This window comes from Saccopteryx bilineata, chromosome X (assembly GCF_036850765.1).
Source record: "Saccopteryx bilineata isolate mSacBil1 chromosome X, mSacBil1_pri_phased_curated, whole genome shotgun sequence".
NCBI lineage: Eukaryota > Metazoa > Chordata > Mammalia > Chiroptera > Emballonuridae > Saccopteryx > Saccopteryx bilineata.
The window spans coordinates 96,646,428-96,662,439 of NC_089502.1; the positions used below are offsets into that span (position 1 = coordinate 96,646,428).

Below are 16,012 nucleotides of genomic sequence, written 5' to 3' on the forward strand. Positions count from 1 at the left end.
CAGGGCTGCATGAAATGGGGATATACTTTACAGAGCAAAGAAGTAGGAGAGAATCATGAAGTCACTTAATACAACAGTAAAATTGTCAGCCCTGGGATCGCCATTCTTTGTTCATTTTTGGGTACCTAGACATCTGAAATATGATTGTAACTGAAAGATAAACAAAATGTTTTGAGAAGTTATTTAGAGTAATAAAGAGAGGATATTGTCTAAAAAGATTAAAGCTTCTGAATTAAGAGAGCCTAGCTGAACAATGGTTAAGGAATGACAGTATATAGGGATAATAGTGCCAAAGAGAAAGGCATATCTTAGTCATTAGTCATTTGTAGGATTCGGTTAGAGCCAATGAGGGAAGAGAAAGAAGGAAGACAAAAATAAACAAAGTCAAGAAGAGCCAGCAAAATAAATAAATAAAATAAAGTAGAAGAGAGAAAAGACAGGCCAAGGATGTATAAATACTGAAATGTCTTAAGTTTTAATTTTTTTTCCAGGTAGCCACAGCTTTAGGAAGCGAAGTTGGTTTGGCAAAAAGAGTACCAATGTGCCAATTGGGAGATCTTTGTTGAGGCAGTATAAACTGGGCAAGTCTTTTATCCTTTCTGGGCCTCAGGAAAGCATGTTGTAACTTATCAAAGGCTCCACATAGGCAAAAGAGTATATCAATTAAAATAAAATAAGAAGTAGTATTTTATAAAATCTAAGCTTCTTTTCAACCATAAAATCTTATATTTCTTAACCACAGAAAGAGGTAACAGTTTTAAAAAATTTTTAATTAGATAAGTAGGCTTATAGGTTAAACCAGGGGTCAGGAACCTATGGCTCGCGAGCCAGATGTGGCTCTTTTGATGGCTGCATCTGGCTCACAGACAAATTTTTAATATAAAAAAACAATAACGTTAAAAATATAAAACATTCTCATGTATTACAATCCATTCATTTCCTACCGCTCATGTTCATGGTTGTGGGTGGCTGGAGCCAATCACAGCTGTCCTTTGGGACAACAGCAAATTTTTATTGGATAATGCATAATGTACATGGGCTGTTGTATGGCTCTCATGGAATTACATTTTAAAATATGTGGCATTTATGGCTCTATCAGCCAAAAAGTTTCCCGACCCCTGGGTTAAACATATATATAAAAAGCTTTGATTGAAATTTTATGTAATATTTATAGGAAAAATTTTAGGTAAGGACAAGAATCTTTGTTTTATTTCCTGATATATCCTCAAAACTCAAAAACATTGGTATGTAAAGATACATGCACCCCTGTGTTCATCACAATTTTATTCACAGTGACCAAGACATGGAAACATCCAGAGTGTCCTTTGATAGAGGATCAGATAAAGAAAATGTGGTACATATATACAATGAAATACCACTCAGCCATAAGAAATGATGACATAGCCTGACCTGTGGTGGTGCAGTGAATAAAACATCAACCTGGAATGCTGAGATCACTGGTTCAAAACCCTGGGCTTGTCTGGTCAAAACACATATGGGAGTTGATGCTTTCTCTGCCTCCCCCCTTCTCTCTCTCTCCTCTCTAAAAATGAATAAATACATAAATATAAAAAAAGAAATGATGACATATTGCCATTTATGACAACTTGAATGGACCTTGAGAACATCACACTGAGTGAAATAAGTAGATCAGAAAAGGCTTGGTAGAGCTTCAGCCTACTGTTCTGGGTTCAATTTCTGGTCAGGCATACAGGAGAAGTGACCATCTGCTTCTCTACTCCCTTCCTCTCCCTCTCTCCCTCCCTCTTCTTTCTCACACTCTCTCTTCCCCTCAGGCAGCCATGGCTTGATTGATTTAAGCACATTGGCCCCAGGTGGTGACGATGACTCTGTGGAGCCTCCAGCCTCAGGTGTTAAAAATAATTTGGTTGCAAGCATGGCCCCAGATGGGAGAGGCCAGGTGGATCCCAGTGGGGGCTTCTGCAGGAGTCTGTCTCTCTATCTCCCCTCCTTTTTCACTTGGGAAAAAAAAAAGGTAAGAACTGTATGATTTTACACATAGGAGGGATATAAAACTGAGAATCATGGACATAGATAAAAGTTAAATGGTTACCAGGAGGAGAGGGGGAGGAAGGGATAAAGAGAGACAAATATATGATGATGGAAATTGATTTGACTTTGGGTGATGACTATATAGCATAATCAACAATTCAAAGGCTATAGAAATGTTTACCTGAAACCCCTGTATATTTCCCAACTAATGTACTCTTATTGTTCAATGTCACCCTATTAAATTTAATTTTCTAAATAAAAATTTTAAAAAATCAAATAAAGAAATTTTTATGTAATATATAGGCAAAATTTTAGGTAAGGGCAAGAATCTTTGTTTTATTACCTGATATATTTCAACCATCTAGAATGTTGCCAACATATGGTAGTGCTAAAAAAATATTTGTGGATGACTGATTGAGTTATTTCTGGGAAACCTTGAATAAAATTGCCAAGTGGAGGGGGTGATTGCTGGGAGAAAGAGGTGAAGGGATTGAGAAGTACAGACTGGTAGTTGCAAAATAGTCACAAGGATATAAAGTACAGCATAGTAAATATAGTCAATAATATTGTAATAACTATGCATGTTGTCAGTTACTGGAAATATCAAGGAAACAACTTTGTAAAGTATATGATTGTCTAATTATTATGCTGCACACCAAAAACTAATACCAAATAATATTAAATGTAAACTGTAGTTGAAAAAATTAAATTAAAAAGTGGCCTAAAAAGTAGACACATACACTGTGAGACTGTCCTTATCTCTTATTTTTAAAAATTTTTCTCACATAATTCTATTGTTTGTCAATTACTAATATCCAAATTTCTAAATTTCTTCATTTTAAAGATAAATAAGAAAGCATGTATATTTCCCAACTAATATTAACTCACTAATTTATAATTTTTAGATTAAAACTTTTTATTAAAATTTCAAACACATGAAGTAAATAAAATAGCCATACTTCAGATTCAGCAATTATCAACATTCTATGACCCTACTTCATATTCCCCCTGGATTATATGTGATTATTGTAAAAAGTAGATTTTCATACATTGACTCAAATAAAGTTTAATATTCCATTCATTTTATCCTAGTATATTATTTGTAGGTGTTTTAATTTCTCAATTATTAAGTAACTTATTTAACTCTATTTTTAATTGACTTTGTTATGGTGACACTAGTTAACACAATTATACAGGTTTCAGGTGCCCAATTCTACAACACATCTCTGTACACTCTACTGCATGTCCAACCCCCATGTCAGGTCTTCATACATCACCATTTATGCTCCCATACTCACTTCCACCTTACTTCGCCCTGCAATCACCTCACTGTTGTCCAATCTATAAGAGGTTGTTGTTTTTTTGGTCCTTTTTTGGTCTATCTTTCCATCTTCCTCTCCCAGCACTTCTGTTCCCTGCCCCATAGTTGTCAGCCTTCTCTCTATGTATGAATGTGTCTTTATTTTGTTTATTAGTTAATTTTGTTCATTAGATTCCACATATGAGTGAAATTATATGGTACCTGTCTTTCTTCAACTAGATAATTTCACTTAGCATAATGATATCCAGGTCCATCCATGTGGTCACAAAAGGTATGATTTCTTTCTTTTTAAAAAAAGATCATTTATTTGTTGATTTTAGAGGGAGAGGAAGAGAGAAAGAGGACAGGGACATCAATCTGTTCTTGCATGTGCCCTGACCAGGAATCAAACCAGCAACCTCTGTGGTTCAGAACGATGCTCTAACCAACCAAGCTATCTTGCCAGGACAAATTGCCTTCTTTTTTATGGCCGCATTAAATGTACCACACTGTGTCAATGTACTACAGCTTTTTAATCACTCATCTATTGATGGGCACTTGAGCTGCTTCTAGATCTTAGTTATTGTGAATAATGCTGCAATGAACATAAGGGTGCCTAGTCTTTGGAATTAGTGTTTCAGGCTTCTCACAATATAATACCAGAAGGGGAATCACTGCATCATTAGGCAATTTCATTTTTAATTTTTTAAAGTAACTCCATATTGGTTTTCACTGGCTGTACCAATCTGCATTTCCACCAGCAGTGCATGAAGGTTCCATTACTCCACACCCTCACCAACACTTGTTTGTTGATTTATTGATGATAGCCGTTTGGACAGGTCTGAGGTGATATCTCATTGTGGCTTTAATTTGCATTTCTCTGATGATTAGTGATGTTGAGCATCTTTTCATATGTCTACTGGCCCTCTGTATGTCCTCTTTTTTTTTTTTTTCTTCTGAAGCTGGAAACGGGGAGAGACCGTGAGACAGACTCCCGCATGCGCCCGACCGGGATCCACCCAGCACGCCCACCAGGGGCGACGCTCTTCCCACCAGGGGGCGATGCTCTGCCCCTCCGGGGCATCGCTCTGCCGCAACCAGAGCCACTCTAACGCCACTCTAGCGCCTGGGGCAGAGGCCAAGGAGCCATCCCCAGCGCCCGGGCCATCCCTGCTCCAATGGAGCCTCAGCTGCGGGAGGGGAAGAGAGAGACAGAGAGGAAGGAGGGGGGGCGGGGTGAAGAAGCAAATGGGCGCCCCTCCTATGCGCCCTGGCCGGGAATCAAACCCGGGTCCCCGGAACGCCAGGCTGATGCTCCACCACTGAGCCAACCGGCCAGGGCCTGTATGTCCTCTTTTAATAGGTGTTCAGGTCCTTTGCCCAGTTTTTAAATTGAATTGTTTGGGTTTTGGGGGGGGTTTTGGGGTTTTTGTAAGTTCTTTTTTGTGTGTGTGACGGGGGGGGGGAGAGAGAGAGGGAGACAGGAAGGAAGAGAGATGAGAAGCACCGATTTTCGTTGCGGCACCTTGGTTGTTCATTAATTGCTTTCTCATATGTGCCTTGACCAGGGGAGCTACAGCAGACTGAGTGACCCCTTGCTCAAGCCAGCAACCTTGAGCTCAAGCTGGTGAGCCTTGCTCAAGCCAGATGAGCCTGCGCTCAAGCTGGCAACCTCGGGGTTTTGAACCTGGGTTTTCCACGTCCCAGTTCAATGCTCTAGCCACTGTGCCACCTCCTGGTCAGGCTAAAAGTTCTTTATAAATTTGGACATTAAGCTCTTATCAGATGTGTCAGCAAGTATATTCTCTCATTCAGTGGTTTCCTTTTTTATTTTGTTGGTTTCCTTTGTTGTGCAAAAACTTTTTGTTTGATGTAGTCTCATTTGTTTATTTTTTCTCTCACTTCCCTTGCCCAAGGAGATATATCAGAAAAAATATTGATATGAGAAATGTCCAAGATTTTACTGCCTATGATTTTTTCTATGATTTTTATAGGTTTGTGTCTAATATTTAAGTCTTTAATCCATTTTGAATTTATTCTTGTGTATGGTGTAAGAAGGTGGTCTAGTTTCATTTTTTTTTGCACTTATCTGTTCAATTTCCCCAACACTATTAATTGAATAAACTATCTTTACCCCATTGTATGTTCTTGCCTCATCTTAAATATTAAATAACCATATATATGTGATTTGATTTCCAATGGTCAACGTGTCTATTTTATTCCAGTACTATGCTGTTTTGGTTACTATGGCCTTGTAAGATAGTTTGATATCAGATAACATGATTCCTCTAACTTCTTTTTCAAGAATGCTGTGGTTATTTGGGGTGTTTTGTGTTCCAAATTTTTGGTATATTTGTTCTAGTTTTATAAAATACACTATTGGTATCTTGATAAAAGTTGTGTTGAGTCTATAGATTGCTTTGGGTAATAGGAACATTTTAATGATGTTAATTCCTCCTATCTATAAACATGGTATATGGTTCCACTTATTTGTTTCTTCCCCAATTTTTTCTTCAGTGTTTTTTGTATGTGTGTGTGTGAGAGAGAGACAGACAGACAGAGAATAAGGGAGAGAGAAGGAGAGAGATGAAAAACATCACCTCATAGTTGTGTAATTTCAGTTATTCATTGATTTCTTCTCATATATCCCTTGACTAGGGGGTTCTAGTCAAGCTAGTCACCTCTTGCTTGACTAGAACCCCCTAGTCAAACCAGCAACCTGGGGCTCAAACCAGTGAATCATGATCCCACACTCAAGCCATCCACACTGTGCCCAAGCTGGTAAGCCTATGCTCACATCGGATGAGCCCACGTTCAAGTTGGAGACCTCAGGGTTTCGAAGCTGAGACCTCAGCATCCCTGGTCGACACTTTATCCACTGTGCCACCACTGGTTAGGCTTTCTTTCTCTCTTTCTCTATCTCTCTCTCTCTTTCCTTCTTCCTTCCTTCCTTCCTTCTTTCCTTCCTTCTTTCCTTCCTTCCTTCCTTCCTTCCTTCCTTCCTTCCTTCCTTCCTTCCTTCATCTTCTTTCTTTCCTTCCTTTCTTTAGAAAGAAAGACACATACAGGAAGAGATAAGGAGGAAAGAGAATAAGAAGCATCAACTCATAGTTGCTTTCACTTTAGTTGTGCATTGATTGATTCTTATACATACTTGGATTAGGGATTGGACCTTGGGCTTAAGCTGGGCAAGAATCCCCTTGATCCAATAAGTGACATGGGCTTTCCACATCAGTGACTTTGGGCTCAAGTTGGCAACCTTTGAGATCATGATAATAATTCCAGCACTAAAGCCAGCAAAGTCATAGTCAAGCTGATGAGCCCACACTCAGAGCCAGTGACCTCAGGGCTTTGAACCAGATGACCTCAGCCTTCCAGGTCCATGCTTTATTCATTGTGTCACCACTGGTCAGGCTCTTCAGTATTTATAATTATCTGAGTACAGGTCTTTTACATCCTTGGTTATATGTATTGGTAAATATTTTTATTCTTTTTGAAGATATTGTGAATGGTATTATTTCTTTGGTTGCCCTTTCTGATAGATCATTATTGGTGTATAAAAATGAAAGTGATTTCTGGATATTTATTTTGTATCCTGCTATTGTACTTTACTGAATTCATTTATTAGTACAAGTAGTTTTTGGGTGGAATCTTTAGTTTTTCTATATACAATATCATGTCATCTGCAAATAATGACAGTTTTACTTTTTTCTTTCCCATTTGGACTCCTTATATTTCATTTCCTGTCTGATTACTGTGGCTGGGTCTTCCAGTACTATACTGAATAATAGTGGTAATCACAGACACCCTTTTTCTGTTTCTGATCTTAAGAGAAATGCTTGTAGTTTTACTCATTGAGAATGATGTTGGCGATGACATCAGAGTAATGGCGCTGTAAGGAGTGATACCAATAAATCTCTACAAAAACTCAACAAGATCTTCAACCAGAAAAAGAAAAATCTATCCTTGGAGTCTCCAGATGTCCCGCACTACACCGAAGGCAGCAGCAACCCCATAGCTGGATCATCAGGCTACTAATTAAGGAAGGAAAGACTAGGAGAGAGGCTCCAGGAACATGGACTCTCTCACTGTTGGAGCCTATAAATGCTAATAAGCCTTGACTGCCAACGAGACTGAAGCCCAATATATGACATCACCATAGAGACTAATCAACTGCAAATTTCTACCTAAGCGTGCCACAGGGGCAGAACTTGGGGTACAGAGTCACCAACCAGGAAGAGGGAGAGAAAAGAAAAAGCAAGAAGATAACCTCTCAAAATCAAGAATAATCCACAGACTTTATAACTTATCCCATTTTATTATATTTGTTCATTTGTTTCTCTTATCTTTATGTCCTGATTATTTTCTTCCTCTTCCAATTTGGTCGTTTAATTCTCTGCTGGTCTTACTCTCTCCTCTCCTTGAACTACACTACCCATAAGTGTTATATCTCCCATTATCTTTTCTTTCTTCTTCCTTTCTCTCTATGAGGGTTGTACTCCATAACCCTTAACTCTCTCTTTCTCTCCTTTTATTCTTATTTCTTCTTTTAGTGGTTCCCTCTTTTTTTTTCTTTCTTTTCTCCCTTTATATTAGTTTCTTCCTTTCTCCTTTACATCTACTCTCATTCAATCCTCAATAATGAACAAATTATTTTATCTGGGACTCAAATTTATGTTTATGGTGCTTTGGGGTTTTTTTATTTCACTTTTTAAACTCACTAGCAATGTTCCCAACCCTGGCTCTCCATTTTATCTAATTCTTGTTCCACTAAACACAATAGTAATTTTTTATTTTTCCCCCTTTTTCCTGTTTCCCTCTTATTTCTCTCATCATATCTCTTAGTGAACCATCCCCTAGAAGCAAATCATTTTATTCTTGACCAAAAATTTTTCCTTTTTTGCATTTTGTGGGTCCATAACCCCATTTTTGCCCCTTTATCATTTCTCCCCAACTCAGGCCCTCCATTATAGTATTGTTTGTTTTATTTAGCACAATATAATTCACAGTTCACCACAAGATTTTCTCAAGAAGGAGGGGAGAGGAGAGGAGAGGAAAAAAAGAGGGGAGGGATAATTTTTTTTAATTTTTTAATTCTTTTTTATTTTTATTTTTCTAACTTTTTATTCTTTATTAATTCTCATTGATACTATCAACAAAACCACCCTCAGATGCCATTAAGGAAAAGGAAATCGAATATCATGGATAAAAAAGAAAGAGAGGTAACACAGATAGATGAGGAAAAATCTATGGAGAAAAAATTTAATATATTGGAAACCTTGGAGCTAAAAGACAGAAAATTTAAAATAGAAATCCTAAAAATACTCAGAGATATACAAGAAAACACATAAAAGCAATTTAGAGAGCTCAGAAAACAACTCAGTGAACACAAAGTATATATTACCAAGGAAATTGAAACTATAAAAATAAATCAAACAGAGATGAAAAACTGAATTCACGAGCTAAAAAACGAAGTAACAAGCTTAGCTAATAGAACAGGACAGATAGAAGGTAGGATTAGTGAAATAGAAGACAAGCAACATGAGGCACAAGAGAGAAGAAGAAAGAGACTCAAAAATTAAAAAAAATGAGATAGCCTTACATGAATTGCCTGACTTCATCAAAAAGAATAACATAAGAATAATAGGTATATAAGAGGGAGAAGAGAGATAAAATGGAATGGAGAACATATTCAAACAAATAGTAGATGAGAACTTCCCAAGCCTGTGGAAAGAATTAAAGCCTCAAATTCAAGAAGCAAACAGAACTCCGAGTTTTCTTAACCCCAACAAACCTACTCCAAGGCACATCATAATGAAATTGGCACAAACCAACGACAAAGAAAAAATTCTCAAGGCAGCCAGGGAAAAGAAGAATACAACATATAAAGAAAGGCCCATTAGATTATAATCTGATTTCTCAACAGAAACTCTACAAGTTAGAAGAGTGTGGACCCCAATATTTAAAGTCCTGAAAGAGAGGAACTTTCAGCCACGAATACTATACCCATCAAAGCTATCCTTCAAATATGAAGGAGAAATAAAAACATTCACAGATACAGAAAAGATGAGGGAATTTATCATCAGAAAACCCTCACTCCAGGAACTACTAAAGGGGGTTCTCCAACCAGATACAAAGAACAAAACAAAACAAAACCACAAGTAAAAGCTGCACCAAGAACACAATAAAACCAAATTTAACCTGTGACAACTACAAAAAGACGGGGGGGGGAGAGGATGGAGATTAACAGTAGGAAAGGACGATGGAGTGCAAAATTACTCACAAGATAGGGCACTACAATGAACAGGGTAGGAACCCTTTTCATTACTTAATGGTAACCACCATTGAAAAAAAAAAACAAAAGCACATGATTGAAAAAAGATAGCAACAGAGGAAAGATGTATGGAATACAACCAAATAAAAACAAAAGATAGAAAAACAAAAGAGAAGGCTCAAGCAAGACACAAAACTAACAGAAAGCAATCTATAAAATGGCAATAGGAAACTCACAATTGTCAATAATTACACTAAATGTAAATGGATTAAACTCACCAATAAAAAGGCACAGAGTAGCAGAATGGATTAAAAAAGAAAATCCAACTGTATGCTGCCTACAAGAAACTCATCTAAGTAACAAGGATAAAAACAAATTCAAAGTGAAAGGCTGGAAAACAATACTCCAAGCAAATAACATCCAAAAAAAACCAGGTGTAGCAATACTCATATTTGATCATGCTGACTACAAGACAGCAAAAGTACTCAGAGACAAAAATGGCCATTTCATAATGGCTAAGGGGACACTGAATCAAGAAGACATAACAATTCTTAATATATATGTACCAAACCAAGGAGCACCAAAATATATAAGACAGCTACTTATTGACCTTAAAACAAAAACTGACAAAAATACAATCATACTTGGAGATCTCAATACACCACTGACGGCTCTAGATCGGTCATCCAAACAGAGAATCAACAAAGACATAGTGGCCTTAAACAAAACACTAGAACACCTGGATATGATAGACATCTACAGGACATTTCATCCCAAAGTGACTGAGTATACATTTTTCTCCAGTGTACATGGATCATTCTCAAGAATTGACCATATGTTGGGCCACAAAAACAATATCAGAAAATTCAGAAAAATCGAAGTTGTACCAAGCATATTTTCCAATCATAAAGCCTTGACATTAGAATTCAACTGCAAAAAAGAGGGGAAAAAAACCACAAAAATGTGGAAACTAAACAACATACTTTTAAAAAATGAATGGGTCAAAGAAGAAATAAGCACAAAGATCAAAAGATATATACAGACAAATAAAAATGACAATACGATATATCAGAATCTATGGGATGCAGCAAAAGCAGTGATAAGAGGGAAGTTTATGTCACTTCAGGCCTATATGAACAAACAAGAGACAGCCCAAGTGAACCACTTAACTTCACACCTTAAGGAACTGGAAAAAAAGAAACAAAGACTACCCAGAACTAGCCGAAGAAAGGATATAATAAATATCAGTGTAGAAATAAATGAAATAGAGAACAGAAACACTATAGAAAAAATTAATAGAACAAGGAGCTGATTCTTTGAAAAGATCAAAAAAATTGACAAACCCCTGGCAAGACTTACCAAGGAAAAAAGAGAAAGAACTAATATAAACAAAATCCGAAATGAAAGAGGAGAAATCACCATGGACACCGTAGATATACAAAGAATTATTGTCAAATACTATGAAAAACTTTATGCCACTAAATTCAACAATCTAGAAGAAATGGATAAATTCCTAGAACAATACAATGTTCCTAGACTGAGTCAAGAAGAAGCAGGAAGCCTAAACAGACCTATTAGTAGAGAAGAAATAGAAAAAACTATTAAAAACCTCCCCCAAATTAAAAGTCCAGGCCCAGACAGCTATACTAGCAAATTTTATCAAACATTCAAAGAAGACTTGGTTCCTATTCTACTCAAAGTCTTCCAAAAAATTGAAGAAGAAGCAATACCTCCAAACACATTTTATGAGGCCAACATAACCCTCATACCAAAACCAGGCAAGGATAGCACAAAAAAAGAGAACTACAGACCAATATCTCTAATGAATACAGATGCTAAAATACTAAACAAAATACTAGCAAATCGAATACAACAACATATTAAAAAATAATACATCATGATCAAGTGGGATTCATCCCATTATCTCAAGGATGGTTCAACAAACATAAAATGGTTAATGTAATACACCATATCAACAAAAAAAAGAACAAAAACCACATGATCTTATCAATAGATGCAGAAAAGGCATTCAATAAAATACAACACAATTTTATGTTTAAGTCTCTCAACAAAATGGGTATAGAAAGAAAATATCTCAACATGATAAAGGCCATATATGATAAACCATCAGCTAACATCATATTAAATGGCACAAAACTGAAGGTTTTCCCCCTTAAATCAGGAACAAAACAGGGTTGTCCACTTTCTCCACTCTTATTTAATATGGTACTAGAGGTTCTAGCCAGAGCAATCAGACAAGACAAAGAAATAAAAGGCATCCATATCAGAAAAGAAGAAGTAAAGGTATCACTTTTTGCAGATGATATGATTCTATACATCAAAAACCCCAAAGACTTCACAAAAAGATTACCAGAAACAATAAGCCAATACAGTAAGGTCGCAGGATACAAAATTAACATACAAAAGTCCATAGCCTTTCTATATGCCAACAATGAAACATTTGAGAATGAACTCAAAAAAATAATCCCCTTCACGATTGCAACAACAACAAAAAAATACCTAGGAATAAACATAACAAAAAATGTAAAGGACTTATATAATGAAAACTACAAACCATTGTTAAGGGACATCGAAAAAGATATAATGAGATGGAAGAATATTCCTTGCTCTTGGATAGGAAGAATAAATATAATCAAGATGGCCATATTACTGAAAGCAATATACAAATTTAATGCAATTTTCATCAAAATTCCAATGATATTTTTTAAAGAAATGGAACAAAAAAATCCTCAGATTTATATGGAATTATAAAAACCCCCGAATAGACAAAGCAATCCTAAAGAAAAAGAATGAAGCTGGAGGCATTACAATACCTGACTTCAAACTATATTATAGGGCCACGACAATCAAAACAGCATGGTATTGGCAGAAAAATAGACACTCAGACCAATGGAACAGAATAGAAAGTCTGGAAATATAACCACATATATATGGTTAAATAATTTTTGATAAAGGGGCCAACAACACACAATGGAGAAAAGAAAGCCTCTTCAACAAATGGTGCTGGGAAAACTGGAAAGCCACATGCAAAAGAATGAAACTGGACTACAGTTTGTCCCCCTGTACTAAAATCAATTCAAAATGGATCAAAGATCTAAATATAAGACCTGAAACAATAAAGTACATAGAGGAAAACATAGGTTCTAAGTTCATGGACCTTGGTTTTAAAGAGCATTTTATTAATTTGACTCCAAAGGCAAGAGAAGTGAAAGCAAAGATTAATGAATGGGACTACATCAGACTAAGAAGTTTTTGCTCAGCAAGAGAAACTGGTAGCAGAATAAACATACAGCCAACTAAATGGGAAATGATATTTTCAAACAACTGCTCAGATAAGGGCCTAATATCCAAAATATACAAAGAACTCATAAAACTCAACAACAAGCAAACAAACAATCCAATAAAAAATGGAAAGAGGACATGAACAGACACTTCTCCCAGGAAGAAATACAAATGGCCAACAGATATATGAAAAGATGCTCATCTTCTTTAGTTATTAGAGAAATGCAAATCAAAACTGCAATGAGATACCACCTCACTCCTGTTCGATTAGCTATTATTAACAAGACAGGTAATAGCAAATGTTGGAGAGGCTATGGAGAAAAAGGAACCCTCATACACTGTTGGTGGGAATGTAAAGTAGTACAACCATTATGGAAGAAAGTATGGTGGTTCCTCAAAAAACTGAAAATAGAGCTACCTTATGACCCAGCAATCCTTCTACTGGGTATATACCCCCAAAACTCAGAAACATTGATACGTAAAGACACATGCAGCCCCATGTTCATTGCAGCATTGTTCACAGTGGCCAGGACATGAAAACAACCAAAAAGCCTGTCAATAGATGACTGGATAAAGAAGATGTGGCACATTATACACTATGGAATACTACTCAGCCATAAGAAATGATGACATCGGATCATTTACAGCAAAATGGTGGGGTCTTGATAACATTATACGAAGTGAAATTAGTAAATCAGAAAAACCAGGAACTGCATCATTCCATACATAGATGGGATATAAAAGTGAGACTAAGAGACATTGATAAGAGTGTGGTGGTTATGGGGGGGGGAGATGGAGAGGGAAAGGGGGAGGAGGAGGGGCACAAAGAAAACAAGATAGAAGGTGACAGAGGACAATGGGTGATGGATATGCAATATAATTGATTGACAAGATAACCTTGACATGTTTTCTTTGAACATATTTACCCTGATTTATTGATGTTACCCTAGTAAAATTAATAAAAAATAAAAATTAAAAAAAAAGAGAATGATGTTGGCTGTGTGTTTGTCATATATGGCCTTTATTATGTTGAGGTATGTGCCCTTGATTTCTACTTTGCTGAGAGTTTTTAACAGAAACGGGTGCTGAAATTTATCAAATACTTTTTTTTGCATCATTGATATGATTATGTGATTTTTATCCTTCATTTTGTTTATGTGCTGTAACACGTTTATTGATTTGCGAATGTAATACCAACCTTGCATCCCTGGAACAAATGCCACTTGATTATGACTTATGACATTTGTAATCAATTTCTTGATCTGGATTGCTAATATTTTGTTGAAGATTTTAGCATCTATGTTCATCAGAGACATTGGGCTATGATTTTCTTTCTTTGCAGTGTCTTTATCTGATTTTAAAATTAGGATAATACTGGCCTCGTAAAATGAGCTTGGAGCCTGACCTGTGGTGGTGCAGTGGATAACACATGGGCCTGGAATGCTGAGACTGCCAGTTCAAAACCTTGGGCTTGCCTGGTCGAGGCACATATGGGAGTTGATGCTTCCTGCTCCTCCCCACTCTTCTCTTTCCCTTCTCTAAAATGAATAAATAAAATCTTTTAAAAAATAAAATGAGCTTGGAAGTTTTTTCTCCTCTTAAATTTTTTTTGTAATATTTTGAGAAGTATAGGTATTGGTTCTTCCTTGAATGTTTGGTATAATTCGCTTGTGAAGCTATAGGGTTCAGGACTTTAATTTGCTGGGAGATTTTGATAACTGTTTCAATTTCATTTGTTGTAATCAGTCTACTCAGATTCTCTGATTCTTTCCAATTCAGTTTTGGAAAATCATACATTTCTAGGAATTTATCCATTTTTCCCAAGTTGTTCAATTTGTTGGCATATAGTTGTTCATAATATTTTTCTATAATCCTTTGTGTTTCTTTGATGTCTGTTGTTACAGTGGTACCTTGAGATACGAGTTTAATTCATTCTGTATCCAAGCTTGTAAGTCAGTCAACTCATATATCAAACAAATTTCTCCCATTTAAAATAACTGAAATAGATTTAATCCATTCCAGCTGTGTGAAACATCCCAAACCATCCTAAATTATGAAAAAGATGTTTTTAATTAAGAAACACACATGTATACTTTACCAATGCATAACAAAATATATGAAATAAAAGAAAAATGTGTTATTTAGTACTGTATTCTTACCTTAGAGACAGACGAGTGCGGCTAATGAAGGTGAATGGCGGAGGAGGGGGGAGGGAGGAAGGGATGTAGGCACTGTAGACACGTAAACTAAAACTGCGCTTTTGTAACACTAAATGTAAATTAAACTTCATTTTCTTTCCTTTAAACAAAACTAAAACTTCACTTTTTTTACTTAAAATGAAACCACAAAAACTTAATTGTAAAAATATGCACTTTCTTAACTTTAAATTTAAGCTTAACATTACATAGTTTTCATTTAATCATCACCTGTTTTTGCCATTTTGGCTGCACTTTTGGCACTTTCACTTGCAGGACTTTTGAATAAAAATCAATCCAAAGAGGTTTGCTTTCACTTGCCTTTTAAAATGTTACAGAAATGTGACAAACAAGTGTCACTAAAAAGTACTGAGCCTGACCAGGTGGTTGCTCAGTGGATAGAGCATTGGACTGAGATGTGGAGGATCCAGGTTCGAGACTCCGAGGTCGCCAGCTTGAGCACAGGCTCATCTGGTTTGAGCAAAGCTCACCAGTTTGTACCCAAGGTCGCTAGCTCGAGCAAGGGGTTACTGGGTCTGCTATATTCCCACGGTCAAGGCACATATGAGAAAGCAATCAATGAACAACTAAGGTGTCACAACAAAAAACTGATGATTGATGCTTCTCATCTCTCTCTGTTTCTGTCTGTCTATCCCTATCTATCCCTCTCTCTCTGACTCTCTCTCTGTGTCTGGAAGAAAAAAAACATGCTGAAGTATGACCAGTTGAAACTTTTTCTGGGTGTTTCTTTTCAATGAAACTTGAAAACTTCTCCCACATTGCCAGCATGTCTTTAATTTCACTTGTAGAAATCACTTCCTCCAACTCTACCTCCTCCTCACTACTAATCTCTTGCAGAAGCTCTGTATGTGGCATCATCTGTAACTCCTTCAACTTCTCAGTTGAGAATTCTTCCTCATGTTCCTT

At 36.4% G+C, this 16,012-nt stretch overlaps 1 pseudogene; it reads left to right on the top strand.

Annotated features, from left to right (window-relative positions):
- The window catches only part of LOC136317738 (elongation factor 1-alpha 1 pseudogene), a 117,052-nt pseudogene that overhangs the window by 60,819 nt on the left and 40,221 nt on the right, over positions 1–16,012 (top strand).